Source organism: Egretta garzetta, unplaced genomic scaffold (assembly GCF_000687185.1).
Source record: "Egretta garzetta isolate BGI_Z169 unplaced genomic scaffold, ASM68718v1 scaffold120, whole genome shotgun sequence".
Classification (NCBI taxonomy): domain Eukaryota; kingdom Metazoa; phylum Chordata; class Aves; order Pelecaniformes; family Ardeidae; genus Egretta; species Egretta garzetta.
In genome coordinates this window covers 897,940-917,029 of record NW_009258270.1, presented here as the reverse complement: position 1 = coordinate 917,029, position 19,090 = coordinate 897,940, and the positions used below count along the sequence as shown (strand labels likewise).

Below are 19,090 nucleotides of genomic sequence, written 5' to 3'. Positions count from 1 at the left end.
TGCTGCTCACAGGGGACCACTTCAGTGGTCGGTCTCTTCCACAGTTCTCTGGTGGAAGTTGCAAAGAAAGTGTCAACACCAAATAGATTGGGGCATCTGTGTTTCCATATTCAGTCATCCAGAATCTCTGAAAATAAAGGCGTTGGGTGCAAATTAAGTAACGGGATAATAGAGATTGTGTTGTGTTCTGTAATTGCTATTGCAAAGTTTGAAAGAAAAAAGTTCACAGTGTTTGTTAAACTGCTGTCAGTAAAAGAGGACAAGCCTATTCTATTTATAGCATTTAGTTTCTTTTTCCTGAAATGAGGAACCCATTTCTGTACTCGTGTATCATGCCAGTTCTGGTAAGTGTTGGATTGTTGATAGGTGTATGCAATAACTGAATAATTAAGGGTCATCAGAAGGTCATGTCAAAGTCCCACTTCTTGTTGGCCCCACTGATAAGCACCCCTATAGTAAGCATTTGGTTACCAGGATCACTTCCGGTGTGGAACACTATCACCTGGCTACTCATTAGTCTGGGGGGTTTTATTGTGTTTACACAAGTGTGATAACTACATTCTGGAAACAACAGTTTTGCAGCTGGTTACAGTAAGACATTAGGGCAGTAACTAGTAAGTATTCCTTAACAGTTAGAGGAGTTAAATGGAATTAACTGTTCAAAGGTTGTGTACAAACAACTGTCAGTCAAGCTAGAAAGAGGTTTTTACAGGAGGTTTGCTATGCAAGAAAAACATTAGAACAAGGAAAAGGCAGTTGGGAGACTTCTGTTTAATAGGTTGAGATCATGCTTTTAATTCCTGAGGGACCGAGAAACAGATTATTAGATCACATTTCAGCTAAGGAAAATGAGAAAAAAGTTCTTGGTCACTAGCTCCAGGTTATAGACTTACCAACATTCAGTCTGAGGACAGAACCAAATTTGAAGTTATGCTTTCTTTTCTATATATATGTAGCATTAGGAGCCTAAAGCTGGAGTTGTGTGGAAATAATCTCTACGCTACAAATACAGAAGTGACATGTCTAGAAAGCCTGGAACAATGGCAGTTTACTGGTGGGTTAGTTGATGCTCTTAAGCCCACAGATGTTAAAGGGCCTACTTTTGTTATTACCAGCCTTGGAGCCTCAAGTAGAAGCTTTCTGTGTAGTGAAAATGTTTTTTTTTTTCTTTAATTTTTTGATAGCAGGTTTTGGTACGGAAAAGATTGTAAACTTGTGATTTATCTAAAAAATAGGATGTTATTCTGCACTTCACATGGTGTAGAGCTGTATTTCCAATTACATTATTTGAGAGGTGTTACTGATTTTGGTTTACTCTTGCCACTGAAACTGGAGCCCTGTGGGTACTGAACAGAATATACTTCCATCCCAAGCCAGGCTTTGCTTAGCACCATTTGTCAATAACTGAATGTTCTTTAAATCACTCTTTAGCATTAGCACTTCATAAACTCTTTCACTTGATTCTTTACATCACAGGCATTGCTTTTTGTTTCGAGACATGTGAGCTTAAGAATTTGATGCTAAACAAAACCATCTCTTCTATGGTGTTTGTCTCATTGTCAAATGTCATAAGGAAGTGATCTTTACTGCGGTACTATAAAGAACAAGTATACACGCTATTTCTGAGAGAAACAATATTCACTGTGATCTTTTCTTAAGGGAAACAATTTCTTATTTGTGAATAGCTTTTGACTTGCTACTGTGCCTTCATATAAAGCTCTGATAAGATGCAAACCAAACAAGCATCACAGTGGCTGTGAGTCTTAGACATTCAATATCATAACATTCATTGTGAGAGTCCTTGACCTTAAACCGTAGGAACGGATCTTTAGAGCTTTGTGCTCCACAATGTAGCATCCCTCAGTGTCATCCAAACCAGCGTATGTTTATTTGAAATGTGTGAGTAGTCTCTTTGCCAAGAACTGTTCTAAAGTCAGTGACACATGAAAACGGCTTGCTGCTCCTGTGCTGCCCACTTGCTCAGTTGCTTTACTGCACTCTTCCGTGCTGTTCAGAGGCAGAGTACTTCTTGAGCATGAGCCAGCTAGCGCATCTTTCAACTTTTGTATTATTTAATTTATCTTGTACTTCTGTCAAGCCAGGTTTTATGAAATAGTGTTAACTGAAGTACAGAGTAGTCATCAAATGCTCCTTTCAGCTTGTGATTAATCAGGGCAGACACATTAACTTTTTAAAAAGCCTGTTCTTTGAAGAATATTTTCTATTTTCCTCATAATTTTGTTTGATATTTCAAATAGTTTTTAAAAGTTTAGAAGCAGATGGAGCCATCTGTCACTTGCAGCAAAGGGCTTAACAATGTTTGTATTTATCATTGGTCAGAGAGGTCCCTGATGCTGCGCACTTAAGGGACTAATCCTGCACATTTAGGTAAGCTAGTAGATTATGAAGAGGACACTTCTGGAACTGCCATTTGTTGTCCTTACCTATGAACTGAGAGGCCCAAGAAGTTAACTTCCCTATTCTGTAACTATCAACCTGGGTGCCTTTTCCCCCAGAAGAATCTGCCTTCATATTCTGCATTAATCCATTTTGAAAAGGATTAACTTGATTTTTTTTTCTTTCTTTTGAATCAGTAACTTCTGAGACAGCTTTGTTTGGGAGCTTCACTACCTCATATGAAAGATTCTCTCAGCTGCCACCCCACATTAGGTTGAGCCTCATTACCTGTGTGCTTCCTTCTGCTGGAGTTCAGCTTCATCTGTTTAAAAAACTAGTGCGCTTTATGTCCTCTTATTATGGCTTATTTGTTGCACAGTCTTTGGTATCTGGAGTGGTATCTGGTGTTTTGATTAATATTTCCTGCTATTCTACAGAATGGATTTTAAAAGATAGAAAATTGACAGTAATTTATTAGTTTGACTCATCCTGGATTAGGTAACATCACACAGGACATGGGATTTTCTGTCTTACTTTCATTTTGTCAGTAGTTATTTCATCCACAGAAAGTCAGCTGTATCTCAGATGGTATGAAACAAGGAACAAGGAAAACAGTGTGTTTCAAAGCAAACGTCAAACAGAAGTTAGCAGTCTGGAAAATATTACATCCTGATGGCAGACACAGGCAAAGGCTGTATTTGCCGGAGACTCCTCCCTGATACTCACCAATCTGAGGACTGATTTTCATGGCTAAAAATATAATATTTTGTTTTCCACAATTGTGCAACTGCAAGGGCTGCTTTCTCTTTTATTTTCTGTTTTTCCCTCCTCTTTTGAGAGGTCACAAAATGGTGTGTTTAACTGTAGCTTTCAGTACAGAATGCAGGCACCTGTTGAGTCTTGGAGACTTCTCTCCCTGAAGGGCTCTGTAGAGTTTGTCCTCTCTCAGCTGGATGTATCTCAGAGTAGGTTGCAGCTTTATGGCCAAGATTTTCTAAAGTGATTCTCAGATTGCTTTTTAGGTGCTTAACTTGGGGGACCTTAAAAATGATACTTTGTGATAGTCTTATATATTTCACTGTGGTGCCGAATAACTTCCAGAAAATAAGATCATTTCTCTGGCTTGCTGTTTCATATTCTGTCTTGTCCACTTGGATTACATGGAAGGGTCTGTGGTTCACTATCTATGTAGTGATGCATACTTTAGCTGCGAATAACAACTGGGTTGTCATGGACAAGACAAGAGGAAACAACAACTTATAGTGGATCTCAGTACTGGGGTGTGTTTTAAGAACCAATGTGAGCTCTTAAAGTACCTGATTATCCTCACATAGTCATTCGCTCCACTCCCAATGTTGTGTTCACCATCCTTTAGCCTGGTGATCTCAGTGCACAGAGCACCTCTCTGACTGGTTGGGACTCTGTGGACAAGTAGCAGGAAAATGATTATTCCCCTACTCTGAATTAGGAAGGTACTAAAATGGCAATGATCGTTTTACAGTTATTTCAGGACAGTTTTAAAAATAGAGATCTCCAAATCCTGCTCCCAACTGACATAATACAGCCTATAGGATTTCAGTTACACTATACCAAGTCTGGTAACTTCTAATTGATTAAATGCAGTGAAAAGGCGTCCAGTGCATGTTATGAAACTTAAGAGATGGCAAGCCAATCCCTGCCCTCTAACATCTTCATGGTCCTCAAAGTTAATTCTGAAGCAAAGGTGCAGGTTCTATAGCTAATGTAATACAAAGGATGTACACAATATGAGTGGTAACTTGAATGAAATCCATGTCTGAGAGAGGTACAGAACCATAAACTCTTCCATCTAACAAAGGTGCTTTGAAAGGAACAGATTGGGTAGCAGGCTGAACCTGCAATCAGCTGACTTTATTGTACTATATGTGTGTGGGATCTTTTATTTACTATTTAGAATGTGTTTGCAATTTTACAAGTTTCTGAAAGAAATCACAGATCATAATTAGGTAACTCTGCTCTGCAGAACTCTTAAAACTCTAAGAACCTCTGGAATTCATAGGGACTGCCTGTTAAAAGAAGAGCTGGGAAACATAAATCTCGCCTTTATGCTCTTTCAAATGCTGTCTTGCTATAAGAACAAAGGCATTCTAGATAACTGCTTATCAGGATGTTTGCTTTCCATGCTGTTCGTGGGTTCTGAGCCAAAGCCCCTGAAATCAAAGGGAAAGACTCCTGTGAGTGAATCAGGAGTCAGTGAGTATTCACCCTCTTGCACCATTTTTCACTACTTTGAATACTTAGAGAAACATACCATGCTTAATCATGTTTACCAGAATTAAAAGTGAAAGTTTTGTTTATTCAGTTTTTAGAAAGCATAGTGTCTGCAGTGGTCTAGATGGGCTAAGTTGAGGTGGGTCTGATGTTGAGGATGTATCGGCCTTCAAGTCAGCTTGGAGACTGGAAGCCAAGGCGTTACTTTTAGTGAGAACTTGTTCAACAAGGGAAAGGCATAAAGAGGAGTCTGAAGTTTCTTTGACCACAAATTAGTTGCTTTACTTTCCCATACTCATATGCTTTTTGGAAAAGTCAACATTAAAAGTCATGCTGCTGTTTTCTGTGCTGAAGAACCACATGCCTTTTTTTTCTTGTTTTCAAGTTTATTACTATTAAAACCTGAAGTCATATTTAAAAATTAGTTCATGGATTGCTGATCCACAGTTCATACTGTGCTCATTTCTGTGTATCAGCACTGACCTGGAATACCTCTCTGATGAAAATGGTCAGTGCTTTTACATGGTGCAGTTACTTCTGCTAGTTAATCAGAGATGGGGTGGTTTTCTGCAAAATGATCATCTAACTGGGTAGGAACCAATCTGAAATGAGGAACTTACTACAAAAACCTACCAAAACTGTGCATGAGCTATCATTTCTTAGCTCCTTATCTGGAGCTATTCGACATTGTGTGGGTAGAAACTGTGGGTATATCTTTTATGTACTTGAGAAGCCATCTTTCTTGGTATGGTCATTCCAGCAAGTCAAGACATTGTTAACTGTGAGGATTTATCTTTTCCACTGGGAAGTCATTTCAGGATGCCAGTCATGTCTGTCATGCATGCAGATTTGACACTTCATGGAAATGCAGGAACTATTGATCCCCCAAAGCCCTAGTGGAAGATGAACAACGTGTTCTTTTGGAGAGTTCTCAGAATATAGCTAAGTTTTAGAAGCTGGTACGTGAGAAGCGAGGAGGAAATAACAGTGGTTTTCAGCTGGTGCTGGTCACGGAGCTATCTTGAGCTGCTTTAACCTTACAGACAGTGTTGTAAAGTTACAGAAAATGCCCCTTTACATTTCCTTCTGCCAGGTCTCAGATGACTAAGACAAAACTAATCATCATAAAAACAAGATGAGGCAAGAATGTGCTTTTGACCAAAGATCTTAACTTTCTGTCACTTAACAGTGAAGTACACAGTCTGCATCAGCTCCTTTGGCTTTGGTGGCTGTAGTCCAAATATTCCTGTATTGCAAAAGTTAGATGAAGTGTTTAGACTGCATGAAGTGATTATTTTGCATCTTTTCCTGTTGGGAATAGAAAATAAAATTGTTATAGGTAATAATAGCACCTGCTAATTAATATGTAACAATCCTTTGATGTTTGCACTAGGACTGCTTATTATAGATTAAACTCTATGACTTGACCCACTTCATAAAGCCATCCATCGCTTTCTAGAATCTGGCCTTACTATATTATCAACACATGTTCTTCCACATCTCTCTCATTAAAAAAAACAAAGTGACTTTTCAAACTCCTAAGTGCTGTTCCCACTTCCAAATGCAGCTTCAAAGGCTATCTTCTTCATCACTGTGGCCAGGAGTTGTGTAAGTAAGCAGTATGTTTGCTCACCAAATGGGAAACAAGCTAAATAGTGTGTCCCTAGCCCGGAATTCCAATAGAGAGAGAGTGGGGTAGGAAAAGAGGTGCAATTCAAATATCTGCATCTTTGTTGTGGTTTGACCCGGCAGGCAGCTAAACACCACATAGCTGTTCGCTCGCTCCCCCCGGTGGGATGGGGGAGAGAATCGGGGGGGAAAAAAAGTAAAATTTGTGGGTTGAGATAAAGACAGTTTAATAGGAGAGAAAAGGAAGGAAAAATAGTAATAATAATGATAAAAATAAGTGATGCAGAATGCAATTTCTTGGGATGCACCACCTGTCAACCAATGCCCAGCCAGTCCCTGAGCAGTGGTTGCCATCCCCTGGCCAACTCCCCCCAGTTCCTATACTGGGCATGGCGTCATATGGTCTGGAATAGCCCTTGGGGCAGTTGGGGTCAGCTGTCCTGGCTGTGCCCCCTCCCAGCTTCTCAACGCCAGGGCATGTGAAGCTGAAAAGGCCTCCTGTAATCCTGTGCATGATGTAAGTTTCTTTTACTGACTTTTTCAGTTATGTTTGAGGAATAATCCTTAAATCCCAGCGCTATTCAGTGTACCGTATTTCAGTAACTGCCTAAAGTTCACCTGCGTGTTGGTTTTGCTTGCTAGGCAGTTCCAAATGAGGAAACAGTTATTTTATTCTGACTAATTACTGACATGTTCCTAAAACGTAGCTTTTTATATGTAACACAGAAACAAAGCATCAAGGACACAAGTGAGCATCGAGTAGTAACGGCACTGCCTGAACAGGAGTTTGCAAGTTAAAGGCTGCTTGCCCCCTGCTGACTGACGATTTAGGGTGAATGTTTCTCCAATTCACATAATCTGGATAATCAACAAACAAATGAAAAAAACGACAGAAGAGGTAGTGAGAAGATGTGTTCAGACTTTATTTAGATTTGTGATACAAAACAAAATCTCCTAAGTTAGTCCAAAGATTTACTACATGAATGGTAATTGGCAGCTGATCGGCAGAAGCTTGCTCTCTGGTGTACTCAACAGAGGCTGACAGGGTAAATCGTCTGTATTTCAATGTGTTTAGCTGGACTTGCATCTCAAAATCAATGGAGACCAACTAAAAATACTCTGAAGAATGTGCCATGGGAATTGTCTTTTTTTGGTAGGGGAAGGTAGGTAGTTGCCAGTAGAGGAGTTGTAAGCTCATTACCGCACACCCTCCATCCCTAGAGGTGTGTTTTCCCCTAACACTACTGGAGGGAAGGTAGTTTCACTGAAAGTTTTGAAAATGTAACTTTTGCAGATGTTGAAAGTTGTGCAGGCTTAGGCAAGTCTGGCCTAACCGTAGGGCTTTGAGAAGTCATTAAAAACAACTTAAGCAGTGAAAAAAGGCTTATGAAGATAAAGTAGAGCCATAAAACTGCCTGAGAAAAGCCCCGTGTCTGTCTGGGAACCAATGGAAAGCAGATAAACTTACTATGATTTTGTGTAGGCTAAGCCATGCTGACCGGAGTTTGACACTTCAGCGTGCAGAAAAAAAATGTGAGTAGGTAAAGGCTGGTGTAAAGGAAATACGAAACTTATAGGTCAGCAATAAAGGTAAGTACCTGAGTTTTATTGAAATCATTTCTACAGTGCTGGATGTTTCAATGAAAAACAAAGGAATGGATAGAGAAATCTTGCAGGGATTGCAAATTCTTTTCCCTTTCTAGCAGAGAGCTCTCGTGCTGTATTTAGCAGATGAGAGACTGATGTAAGGGGAAATATCTCATTAACCAGGTGTTCCTCTGTTGCAGGTTGTAGTGGGAGGGGACACTTTGTATTTACTGAGGGACTGAGGCGGGAAGGCTTCACTACTAACTCGAATTAGGAAAAAAAGGACAGATACCACATAGACTAAAAAACTTGTATTTAGAAGCCATATAAAACACCCTCATCTCCTTTTCCAAACCCAAATATACCAGTTTCTAAAAATTTTTTCACACTGGCTCTTAGTAGTAGCAAATATTGATAAGTATATGTGGACCCAGAGGATCAAAGAAAATCTTCTGTTCCAGAAAGTGATATGGGGTTGGTTTGGGGTTTTTTTTGGTGTATTACAACTGACGTATTTGAGATGCTTCTGCGATGAATGCCAGGCTTTATATGGAGACTACAGTATGGTTCATAGCAGACTGTCACAAACAGTAAGAAGTTTTTAAAACGTTTCTGCTACATTTTAGTATGTCGAACCAGGTCGACCCAAAGAAATATGCATGGTTAGAAAAAGGAGTGCTTTGCATTGCACAGACAAGTCTGTGAGGATGGGTTGTAGGCTACTAAAATATGAGGCTGTGCAGAGCTGGTCTCAGATGTCTGTTTCCAGATCCGACGTTTTCTGGAATATTGCTTCATTAGAGAAGGCTTCTTTGTGGGCTTAGCAATAGTGCAAAATCACAGCCAGGGTGGGTACGAAAGGTTGATCAGTATTGTGGTCAGCAAAATGAGACTAGCATCTCTAGATGTGGGAAATGTTCCTGTGGCTGTTTCCTTCTTGATCTACCCATGCGTTTAATCCCTTTTCTTCTCACATAGATAATCAGGCTGGGACAGTATTGACGTAGCAATATTAGGCAGTTTCTGAGAAAAGTTCCCTGCTGGTCTTTTAGAAGAAATCAACTGGGGAGAGAAAAATTCCAGAGGTTGGGGTGGAAATGTGACTTGATAGAAAGACAGACATGGTAAATATGCGGATCAGGTAGCTTGAAATAGTTTCTCTTTATTTAATGTGGACTGCTTAGCGGAGCCATTTTAAAAGTTTTAGAGCAAATTACCAAGATGTCCAATGATTCTTTCACAGTGCTCCAGCAGTTGCAAGTGCAGCAGGAAGGTGCCCTTTATTTTGATGAGTTAGTAATATCTTGTGAAGTCGTTTTAGTATTCTTCAGCCAACCAACATCATAGACTCTTTGTGGAAGGAAAATGTGTCACAATTGCTTCATCAAGAAAGCACATGATTTAGTGGCATAAGTAGGGAAGCAGTACACTTTCAGAAGACAAGATAATTTATGAGTATGCTCTTATTTTCTATTGATTTTGTCCCCTTCAAATTCACCTTCATGCTTGTCCCTCGGTGAGGAAATACAGAACTGGATGATGATCCATCCTTCTCTGGATATCATGATTGGTCCATGTTCTTCAGAGCCTGAATTTTCAGACTGGGATGCAGTACTACAGTGAATGCAAACACTTGCTTTGGGAATGGAATTCAACCAGTGTCTGAACATGTGCCTAAGGCCAATTTCCAAGTCAAAGAAACGATGGTCAGTACCTCTTCAAAATGTGCACAGCAGCACACAGTATTAACATGCCAGTCAGGAGAGCCCTCAGATACGGAGATAAGTAGGGTGGGAGAAATTGAGAAGAACAAGAAACATAGTCTCTAGGTCCAGTAGAGGAAGACAAGGAAAATCCTGCAGTTGTACATATGGGAGGTTTTGTGGGAAAGGCTGACAGGAGGATTAGTGATGCTTTAGCAGAGAAAACATGCTTTCCAGCTGGCCAGAACTCCAGAGGTAAAGACCTCAGCACAGTCCCTAAAGGAAAAAGAAATCACTGTGAATATTGTCATTGCCTACATTCACTGTGAATCTACAGTAACCAAGGGAATGATAATGAAAAGGTGATGCTGGGAGAAAAAAAAAAAAAGGACCAGGAAGCATGTTTTCTGATTATTTCCTGATACAGATAAATCACTAATAATTTTCTAATGATTTAACTACTTACTTCCTTAATCCAGGATGAAGCACTGTGGCTTCGGTTTGTGTCTGAGGTTCTCCTGAGTGTATATTACCTGTCTTGGTATTAAGCAAAGATGTGATTTTCAATATTTTAATATTCTGCCTCTCTGCTTCCAAACCAGAATGTGGCAGAGGTAGACAGCATTACGTGCAGACTTCAGGTTCTGGGGATTTTGGTGGACTTCCCAACAGACTTAATAATAACCTTTTTCAGAGCTCACGAAACTCTGAAGAAAGAGTCTCTGTTCATATTTCATGCAAAGCATGGACTGTATTTAGTAATTACACTAAGTCTAATGTAAACATGTGAAATCAGTCATTTAGGAGAAAATTATGTAAAAGGTAAGAAATAAACCCCCCCACATTTCAGAAATCAGCGATGGGACACTGGATTAAGAGCCCTTGTCATTGCCCAGACTGACTTTAAACATTTATTTGGTGTGAATTGCAGGTAAGTTTTCAAGTCCTGTTAAGCTGAAGAACATGATCCACCCTCCATGATAAGAGAGACTTATAACCCTTCTCCAGGTTCTTATAGCATGGCTAAATCAGCCTCCAGAACTATATCCATCTCTAGTCAACTTCACAGGTTTTGGAGCAGTTTCTGTGGAAGTGCATTGGTTTAATGATATTTCTAGCACATTCCTTTGAGAAATAATACAGCAGTGGGCTGTATGTGCCTTCACATTGTGGTTAGGGACTGTGCTGTGAGACCAGAATTTGGTACAGGTTTGCGCAATATTTTAGTATCTTCAGATGAAAAACAGCACAGAAATGCAGAATGCAGTTATACCATATACAAATAGTCCTCGTGATTTCTGAGGCTGAATTTTAGCTTCTGTTCCCTTTTGTTTAAGGTATTCTTAACTTTCAGAACTTCAGTTACTTTTATATGTCAGTATTCTGTTCTTCATTTCTGCCCAGAAATTTATGGATTGTTTTTTTGAAAACTGGCACTTAAATCTCTTGTATTGTCTCACCTCGATTAGAAATTCTGGATCCTACTGACATCAACCAGTGCTCTGTTACTTAAATTGGAGTTTCTTCCTCAGACCATGCTTTTACTAAATGAGAGCACATTTTCAGGTCTGTAGTTCGCTGTTATTTCTCAAGCGAAAAATCTTTTTGCACATGGTAATTTTAATGTCATCTTTATATTCAGCTGTGACAAGCATGAATTGCAGGACTAAAGATAACTAACACTTCTATACATTTTCCCTATCCTCATGCCAGCTTTTCCTTATGATCCAGACAGTGACATCTCCAGCAGGCTAAATATAATGAAATCATGTCAAGGAGCGTAGGGCACGCAGCCCAGCAGCCAGCCACACGCAGGATGCGGGGGTTTATGCCCAGTCAACTGCCAATTGCTGGTTTGGTTTTTTTGGTTTGTTTTTTTTTTTTCTCTAATCTGCTAGTAGCTAGCCCTTACTGCTGCAGCTGTGGCTGAGGAATCCCATGAGTGAGTCAGGATGTTTCAGAAGTCCCTTCTGCTTGAGACAACGTGCATCCAGGCACAAAGAAATCTGATTATTGGCTGTCTGATTGCTTTGTCCCTCCTTCACTTCCTCATCAATGTTTGTTTATAATACATACTCATGGGAATTTTGAAGAGGGTGGCTGATGAGGGAATTTTGTTATTACTGCATTTCTGAATTTGGCCTAGCTCTTACAACTAGCAGACAGGAAGGGATGGGTTTACTGGCACAGCACTATAAATTTAACACTCTCCTTAGCTTTCATTTTCACCCTCAGATGTTCACGTAAAGAAATTTTCCACTCTGCCCTGTCATCATTTGACATGCAATCTTACAGTGCCTAGATCAGGAGATGGCAAATGAAACATTTTCACCCTAAACTGCTGCTTTTGATATACCTTAAATCTGCAGAAACTAAAAAAAGTCCTGGCAGTAGATTTGGGATCCCATTGTATTGGCATATTTTAAAGTGCCTGGACCCAAGTCTTTTATTTAGCTTTTGATGGAAAGTTGTTATCCCCACTTCATAAAGAACATTTCAAAATAATGAAGGAGCCAGTGAAGAAGAGGCTACAGTTAATGGTAAATACATTAAAATCCTTAAAGGTACAGTAAGCAATCAAAACATTGAATCAAAGAAACAGTTTTGCCATTTTGCAAAGTTTGAGGGAATATTCAAACCAAACAAATTTTATTTGGGAAACAAAGAACCAAACCAGTGTAAAAGATGATTATTGACAGTAGTCAGTCATAGAATCACTTTGGTTGGAAAAGACCTTTGAGATCATAGAGTCCAACCTTTAACCTAACCCTGCCATCCCACCACTAAACCATGTCCCTATGTGAAGAGATGCTTGGGAACACTTTTTTTTTTTAATGGTAGTTGTTATTGTTATTAATGGTATCTTTCTTTGTTGGAAACTACCAGAAGCTTCCAATAGAAACCGTGAATCTATTGAGGTTCTAGAGCATAAAGGCAGGAAGAACTGGGGAGAAGCTTTGTTGTTTCATTGTGTAAATCTTCATTTTAAGACACAACAGTGCCTGGGAGATGGCTTCCATGGGCCAAGGTTTTCTTGTATTTAAGAGTGGAATGTCCTTAGAATTATTTTTACTTTTTTTTCACCTTCTAAATTAAATGTAGCAAACTGATAAAGTTGAAGTCTTGCATTTTTACAGAAGTTACCAGTTTAATTTTCCATGCCTCCATTAGACATTTAAAGAAGTAGAGGGTGAGAAAGTGGAAATTTCTAGTCTATATTGTGTAATTCTCCAAGTGCGACGTGCGTATGCAGTTGTCATGGTCTGTATCTCCATCCTTTAGCACAGAACATTTTCACCATACTCCACTCAGAAGAGCTTAAGCACAATGACTCCGAAACATACCCACGGGAGGTTAGCAAGCACAGAAAAACAAGACCGACAGAAGCGGGTTGCATATAACCTTTAAAAAGCTCTTACCATGCAACACCTGGTTTCCCCACAACCCATGTATCACAGGCTTTGTCTTCCATTTCTGGTACGTTTGGTGTTTAGTATAAGTATTTGGCAACTAAATATATTTTTTGCAGATCACACACAGAATGGCAAGGGTTGGAAGGGACCTCGGGAGATCATCTAGTCCAAGCCTCCTCCTAAAGCCTCCTGCTAAAGCAAGCAGGTTGCACAGGACATTGTCCAGGCGGGGGTTGAATATCTCCAGAGAACAAGACTCCACAGCTCGCCTGGGCCAGGGCTCGGGCACCCTCACAGTCAATAAGTTCTTCCTCCCGTTCACTGGAACCTCTTCTGATTCAGTTTGTGCCCCTGGCCCCTTGTCTTGGCGCTGGGCACCACTGGGAAGAGTCTGGCTCCGTCCTCGTGACACCCGCCCTTGAGATATTTGTAGGTGTTGATGAGATCCCCTCTCAGCCTTCTCTTCTCCAGGCTGAACAAGCCCAGCTCCCTCAGCCTTTCCTCATAGGGGAGATGCTGCAGTCCCCCCGTCATCCTTGTTGCTCTCCTCTGGACTCTCTCCAGGAGTTCCTCATCTTTCTTGAACTGGGGAGCCCAGAACTGGACCCAGAGCTCCAGGTTGGGGTCTCACCAGGGCAGAGTAGAGGTGGAGGAGAACCTCCCTTGACCTGCTGCCCACGTTCCTCTGAATGCACCCCAGGATGCCATTGGCCTTCTTGGCAACAAGGGCACCCTGCTGGCTCATGGTCAGCTTGGCATCCACCAGGATTCCCAGGTCCCTCTGGGCAGAGCTGCTTCCCAGCAGATCAGCCCCCAGCCTGTACGAGAAGTGCAAAGTTGCTGGCAAACTGAGATGTGGAGGTGCTGTCCCAGGGTGGTCTGGCACCCAGTCTGTGCCACAGACCCTCACCACTGTCATTAGTTATCTGCTTATTTACCTCTGAGTTGAAAAAGTCCAGAGGCTCTCCTGTGGCTCAGCACTAAGAAAGAGACAATACTTGTCTTAAAATAACTTTTGACGTGTCTAATACACACGAGAGTGTTGCCAGGGAAATTATGTCTCCTCTGCAGTTAAGCAATAGCAAGCTAGAAAATGTGAATGAAGTCTCATATCTAGTGGAGGAAACAGCACTTCAGCCCAGAAAAGGAACAGAAAATGAATGAATATTCTTAATGGACCTGATGAGTTATTTGTACCACAAAGTGGCCACGTGTGAAAGAGGTAGTGAGCATTTTACTGAAAAGCATGAGTCTGTGGTCTTTTGTGATCTGCCTCCATGGTGACCGATTATCTGACTCCGGCATCCCAGCTCGGCTCGCTAGGCAACTTTTTTGCTGCGAGTCCTGCCCCTCCTGCTGACTTGTAATTATTTTCTGGTGGTTCAAAAGTATCTTAGTTGCCCCATCAGCAAGATCAGCTGTAAGGAGATGCACCAGGTGCCATGCGCAGGTCCTTGCCAATCTTTTTTTAATGATTATGTGTTACCACTACTTTAAAGACCAAATTTCTTGTTCAGCCAGTGAAGTTAATAAATGGAGTAAAGCAGGAAGGAGGGAAAAGAAACTCATTAAAGACCAGAGCCATCGGTTTGTAAAGGCAAACAGAGTACTTCATCCTTATCACAGGAGGAGCCTGTGAAGTCTTAACAAATCTTCTAAGATGCCAAGTGTTTATAGGTGCCTGCAATGTTGTATTTTGAATCTGTGATCTCGTGTGCAAGATTTCTGAAAGATCATCATGGAGACATCTCAAATAGAAAATAGATTCATTAGGAAAAGAAATCACTAGTAATTTATGAAAAGTTGGGACAATAGAGCATCATCTCTAAGGTTACATGAAGTTAGAAAAATCAGCCCTCATTATCATCAGCTTTGCCTCGGGGTAATAGTTCTTTGAAGTCTCAGGGTGTCCTGATCTCAGAGGAGCTTGTTTTTAAATATTTTTAAGAATACAGCTTCTTGAGCTGATGCCGAATATTGCAGTCAGCCGAAGAATGTGACTTGATTTGAATTAAATTGCAGAAAGCTTATTGCTGAGGCTACAGGCCATCGCGTTTTCAGAAACAAAACAAAATCTAACTCAGAATGACAGCGTGGTCAGAATGCCATTGAATAGGTCAAGCAGTCTGCTCTGAAAGGGCGCCTCTTTCATCGCAGGTAACACAAGGAAAGCAACTAGTTCTTGCGTTTTGATGTGGCAGAAGCAGAAATGGCTGTGCAAAAATAGGAAATATGTGCGGAGTTGGCTTTCTGAGGGAGGAACTTTGCAAGCAGCGTAGAATGTTTGTAGGAGTGCTTAGTGGGCTTTTTAGTTAATCTGACTCCACCTAAGGAATGAATGGTGCTCTCGTGTTCTTGTTGTGTATAGAGGGAGTTTTATTATTGATTTTAGTGAGTCGAAGTGCAGGTCCTGTTTGAAAAACTGGAGTGATTAAGCAGTTCCCTGAATGGCTGTGCCTCAGCCAGTTGTTTGAACAGCTCTCACATGGAAGAAAGCTCTTTCTCTTCTGGTCATTCCAAATCTGATTTTTCATATCCAGTCCTGACATAGCCTTTCCTTGATTTCAGCGGTCTCTGAGCACAGGGAAATAAGGAGGCTGAATAATAAAAGCTTAGAAACCATTGAACATAATTGAATTCACTTAAATTTCTACCAAGGTATGTTCTTTTTTACAGTACTAGATGTTAAGATTGCCCATGTTCTGTAGAAAAGAGGTCAGATTTAGTAAAAAAGGGAAGGATGCAAATAAGATTCTTAAACCCTGACAAAACAGCAAATGTGAGAGAGTGTAACCTTGTTCTCTGAACTCTGAAGCTTCCTTTCAGTTCAAGCACCTTCAATTTGACCCTTGAGACATAGAGTTGTATTCCCAGTCAAGTAATTACAACTGTCGGTATGGTTTGGGAAGAGCTGTCATGGATCAGAAGCAAGGTAGAAATTTGGGGCATGGCTTTGGGTCACACGGCTCACACATTACTTCTGCCTGCTGATTAGACGTCTGGAATATTTTAAACAAAGGGATGTCAAGTGATAATTCTGGTGAGAGGAAGGGCATCATGTAAAAAAAAAAAAAAAATCAGAGTGTGAACATTCGTGAGCAGTGAATGCAAAGGAGCAGGGGCTTGAGACAGTCAAGCAGATGCATGCTCAAACTACAGAAGCCTCAGGTCTATTTTTCAAGACATTAATCTTCAGCAACCCTGGGTGGGATACGTACATGGTATGTGTACAGGTGTATTCATGCATGAGCACATGTACGCGTACTTCGGTTTACCTCTAGGAGTGCTTTACACAAGGACTTAATGTTAATTTGTAGATAGAGAAACTAGACACAGAAAAAAGAAAATGCCTTGCGTGAGCTCGCCCAGTAAAAATGTGACAGACAAAAAGAGAATGTGTTTCCTTGTTTCTCTTGCAGCCTTACGCCTTATTTCTGTACATCTTTGATCAGCGCCTGTCATCATTGTAAAGATTTTGACCTTGTGTTAGTCAGCAGCTTTAAGAATTCTTTAATTTGAAAACTGTTTGAAACAGTTTCCTTAAAATAGTCATACATAATATTGGTGTACAAATAACTCGGGCCAAAATCCTTGAGAGCGTGCTGGCATACCGCAGCATTTCTGAGTCTGCGGATGCCTGGCAGTGCTTTGTACTGCGTGCCACCCTTGGCTCCGGGATTGCTCGGGGCTTTCAGACCGCAGGTAGAGACCTGATTTTGCAATATGTGAATGTCCACATGCTGTCTAAAATTGAAAATAAGCTCAGTAATTCCACTGTCATCATCTAGCTGTCCTTCTCGTATTCACACGTAAATGTGCAAATAGTTTGTACTTCAGGGAGTTGCAGTTTCCTTCCAGTTTTCCTGGTACGTTGGAAAAGCACGAAGGGACAAACCTCCCAGGCAGCAACAGACAGAACGGGGAGCTCTGGAAAGGACGAAATTCTACAAATACTCTATTGAGAAAGATCATTTAAAACTTGGTCAAAAATAAGGAAGTCATATATTTATATTAAAATACCTGTCCGTAGTTATGATCACCTGTTTAAATGCTTTACTGGCCCATATCCTAAAGCTCTGTGGTTCTGTAAAACTTCTTGTGAAGCTGCTTATTTTCTTTCTAGAGCTGCTATTTTAATGTATAGGAGAAAGGCCACCCAGTGATAAAATCTGTAAGAGTTCTGTCAGGACTTTTTTTTAAATTTTATTTTAACGTTGCCTACTAATGACTAAGCACATACAGAAATCAAGGTTACTGTCTGCTGCAGGAAGGGGGGAATGCTCATAACATCAGGAATTAGTCACTGCTCTCCCTCCTGTCATACCCATTAAGTAATACTGCACCAGCACATTAGCTACACGCCCTCTGGTTCCGAGAGAAACACAGGACGTTTTGGGATTCCCCTTTTGTCCACTCTCCATGTGTAGCCTGACTCTGCTCTTTTGCATGCATGGTCCTGGAGTATAAAATGCTTTTGCCTCACAGGAGGGATACAGAGCAGGAGAGATTAAAGGAAAGAAACTTTGACAGCAAAGACCATCTCCTAGCAAGTTTGGAAAAAGCTCACAAAAGCACGGTAAGGCAGCGCTGTGTCGAAGTGTTCAGTTTGCCATTCATTTACTGCAGCTCACAAGTGAAGTAATTATATGGCAAACTGTTTTCTTTTTTCCATGTTAGGAGCAAAGTGTTGGCATCAGTCTCCTGCTCTATTTCTAAGCTGTCCTGCTGCTTTGAAAACTTCATCCCCCTTTCTGCTGATTTAAAGGTTTGTGCATGTAACAGCTAATATTGTAAATGTTATTTAAGGAACCCTGTTGTGGAGAACACAAAAAGCAAGGAAGTTCTTAATCTGAATGCTAGTGAATGGAGAATGTGAGTCTTCTCACTTCTCTCTTTTTTCTTTTTCTTTCTTTTCTTCTTTTTATTATTTTTTATTTTTCCTCATATTATTTTTTCTTCTTTTTCAGTTTTTATTTTTTATTTTTCTTCTCCCTCTCTCTAACTTAACCTTCTTTCTCTCTCCCTATTCTCTCCTCCTCTCTTTTTCCCTTGTTGTACAAAATATATATATACTCACACTGCAGCATTTTTTATTGCAGAATAGTAATTTGGATTTGTTCCTATTTTGTAACCATAGAGAGATGCTTATCACACACTTTCTTTTACTTGGAGTAGCAGAGAAGTCCTAACACCTTACAGTTTCAGCACAGTTGAATGGATTTCTTTTCATATTACAGCAGACAGCATCTTGGGAGCTCAGCAGTATAAATTTTACTTTACTGGACAAGCAATACAAATAACAAAATAATACATAATTTACATCAGGAATACGTATATTGTATTGTATGTATATTTTCTTTCTCTATCTTTAATTTTTTGGAAACATCAGGTTTTTATTTCTGTTATAACCAGATTCAAATGCTGAGGCTAATTCTGGTTTACTTAGCAATTTACTACTTTGCTCTTTTTCTTCTGTCACTCCTTCCCTAGTGTAAAAATTCATTTTAGGATCAGAAATAAGCAGAATATTTGTGTTAAAATAAATAGCATTAAACTTTGTTCTTATATAAATGCTATACGTTACATTCTAATATGCGCTATGTGTATATATACCTATCTTACCAAATACAGACTTCAGAATCTCAGAACTCCATTTGCCTCTGGCAGATGAATACATTGCAAAACATTTTGGTTAATTTACAGACCAATTTTTTGTTTTCATTACTATGCAAATAACACAGCAACATTTTACTTCCCTTTTCCTAGCTAACATAGAGTGATGTGAATTAATAGAACATTTAATAACACTTAACAAATTATTTTTGAAAACCACAGAACTTAAAAAGTGTCAAGGCGTGTTTTTCATAGAAATAAAGCATGTACATGGTTTTCTTAGACACTGATGTTTGCTGGTTTATGTAACTGGGGGACATTTGAAGTTCTCTTGCCAGTATTTTAGAGTAAGGCATGGCTGAGGCATTACACTGACAAAGAGAACTGTTAGTTTTAGTATCACTATTTTAAGAGCCAAGCAATTTTCATTCTTTAAAAAAAAAGTTAATTAGCTCAGATCGGTTAGTCTGGTGAGCTTGTGCATGATTTTAAAGGGAG

At 40.1% G+C, this 19,090-nt stretch overlaps 1 long non-coding RNA gene across 1 annotated transcript in view; it reads right to left on the bottom strand.

Annotated features, from left to right (window-relative positions):
- The window catches only part of LOC118451782, a 21,501-nt gene extending 2,773 nt beyond the window's left edge, over nt 1-18,728 (bottom strand). Inside the window, exons 1-2 of the long non-coding RNA XR_004841338.1 lie at nt 18,717-18,728; nt 15,527-15,531 (exon numbers count right to left, since the gene is read on the bottom strand). This is a non-coding gene — a long non-coding RNA (uncharacterized LOC118451782). The remainder of the gene's footprint in view (nt 1-15,526; nt 15,532-18,716) is intronic.
- Between the last annotated feature and the right edge of the window lie 362 nt (nt 18,729-19,090).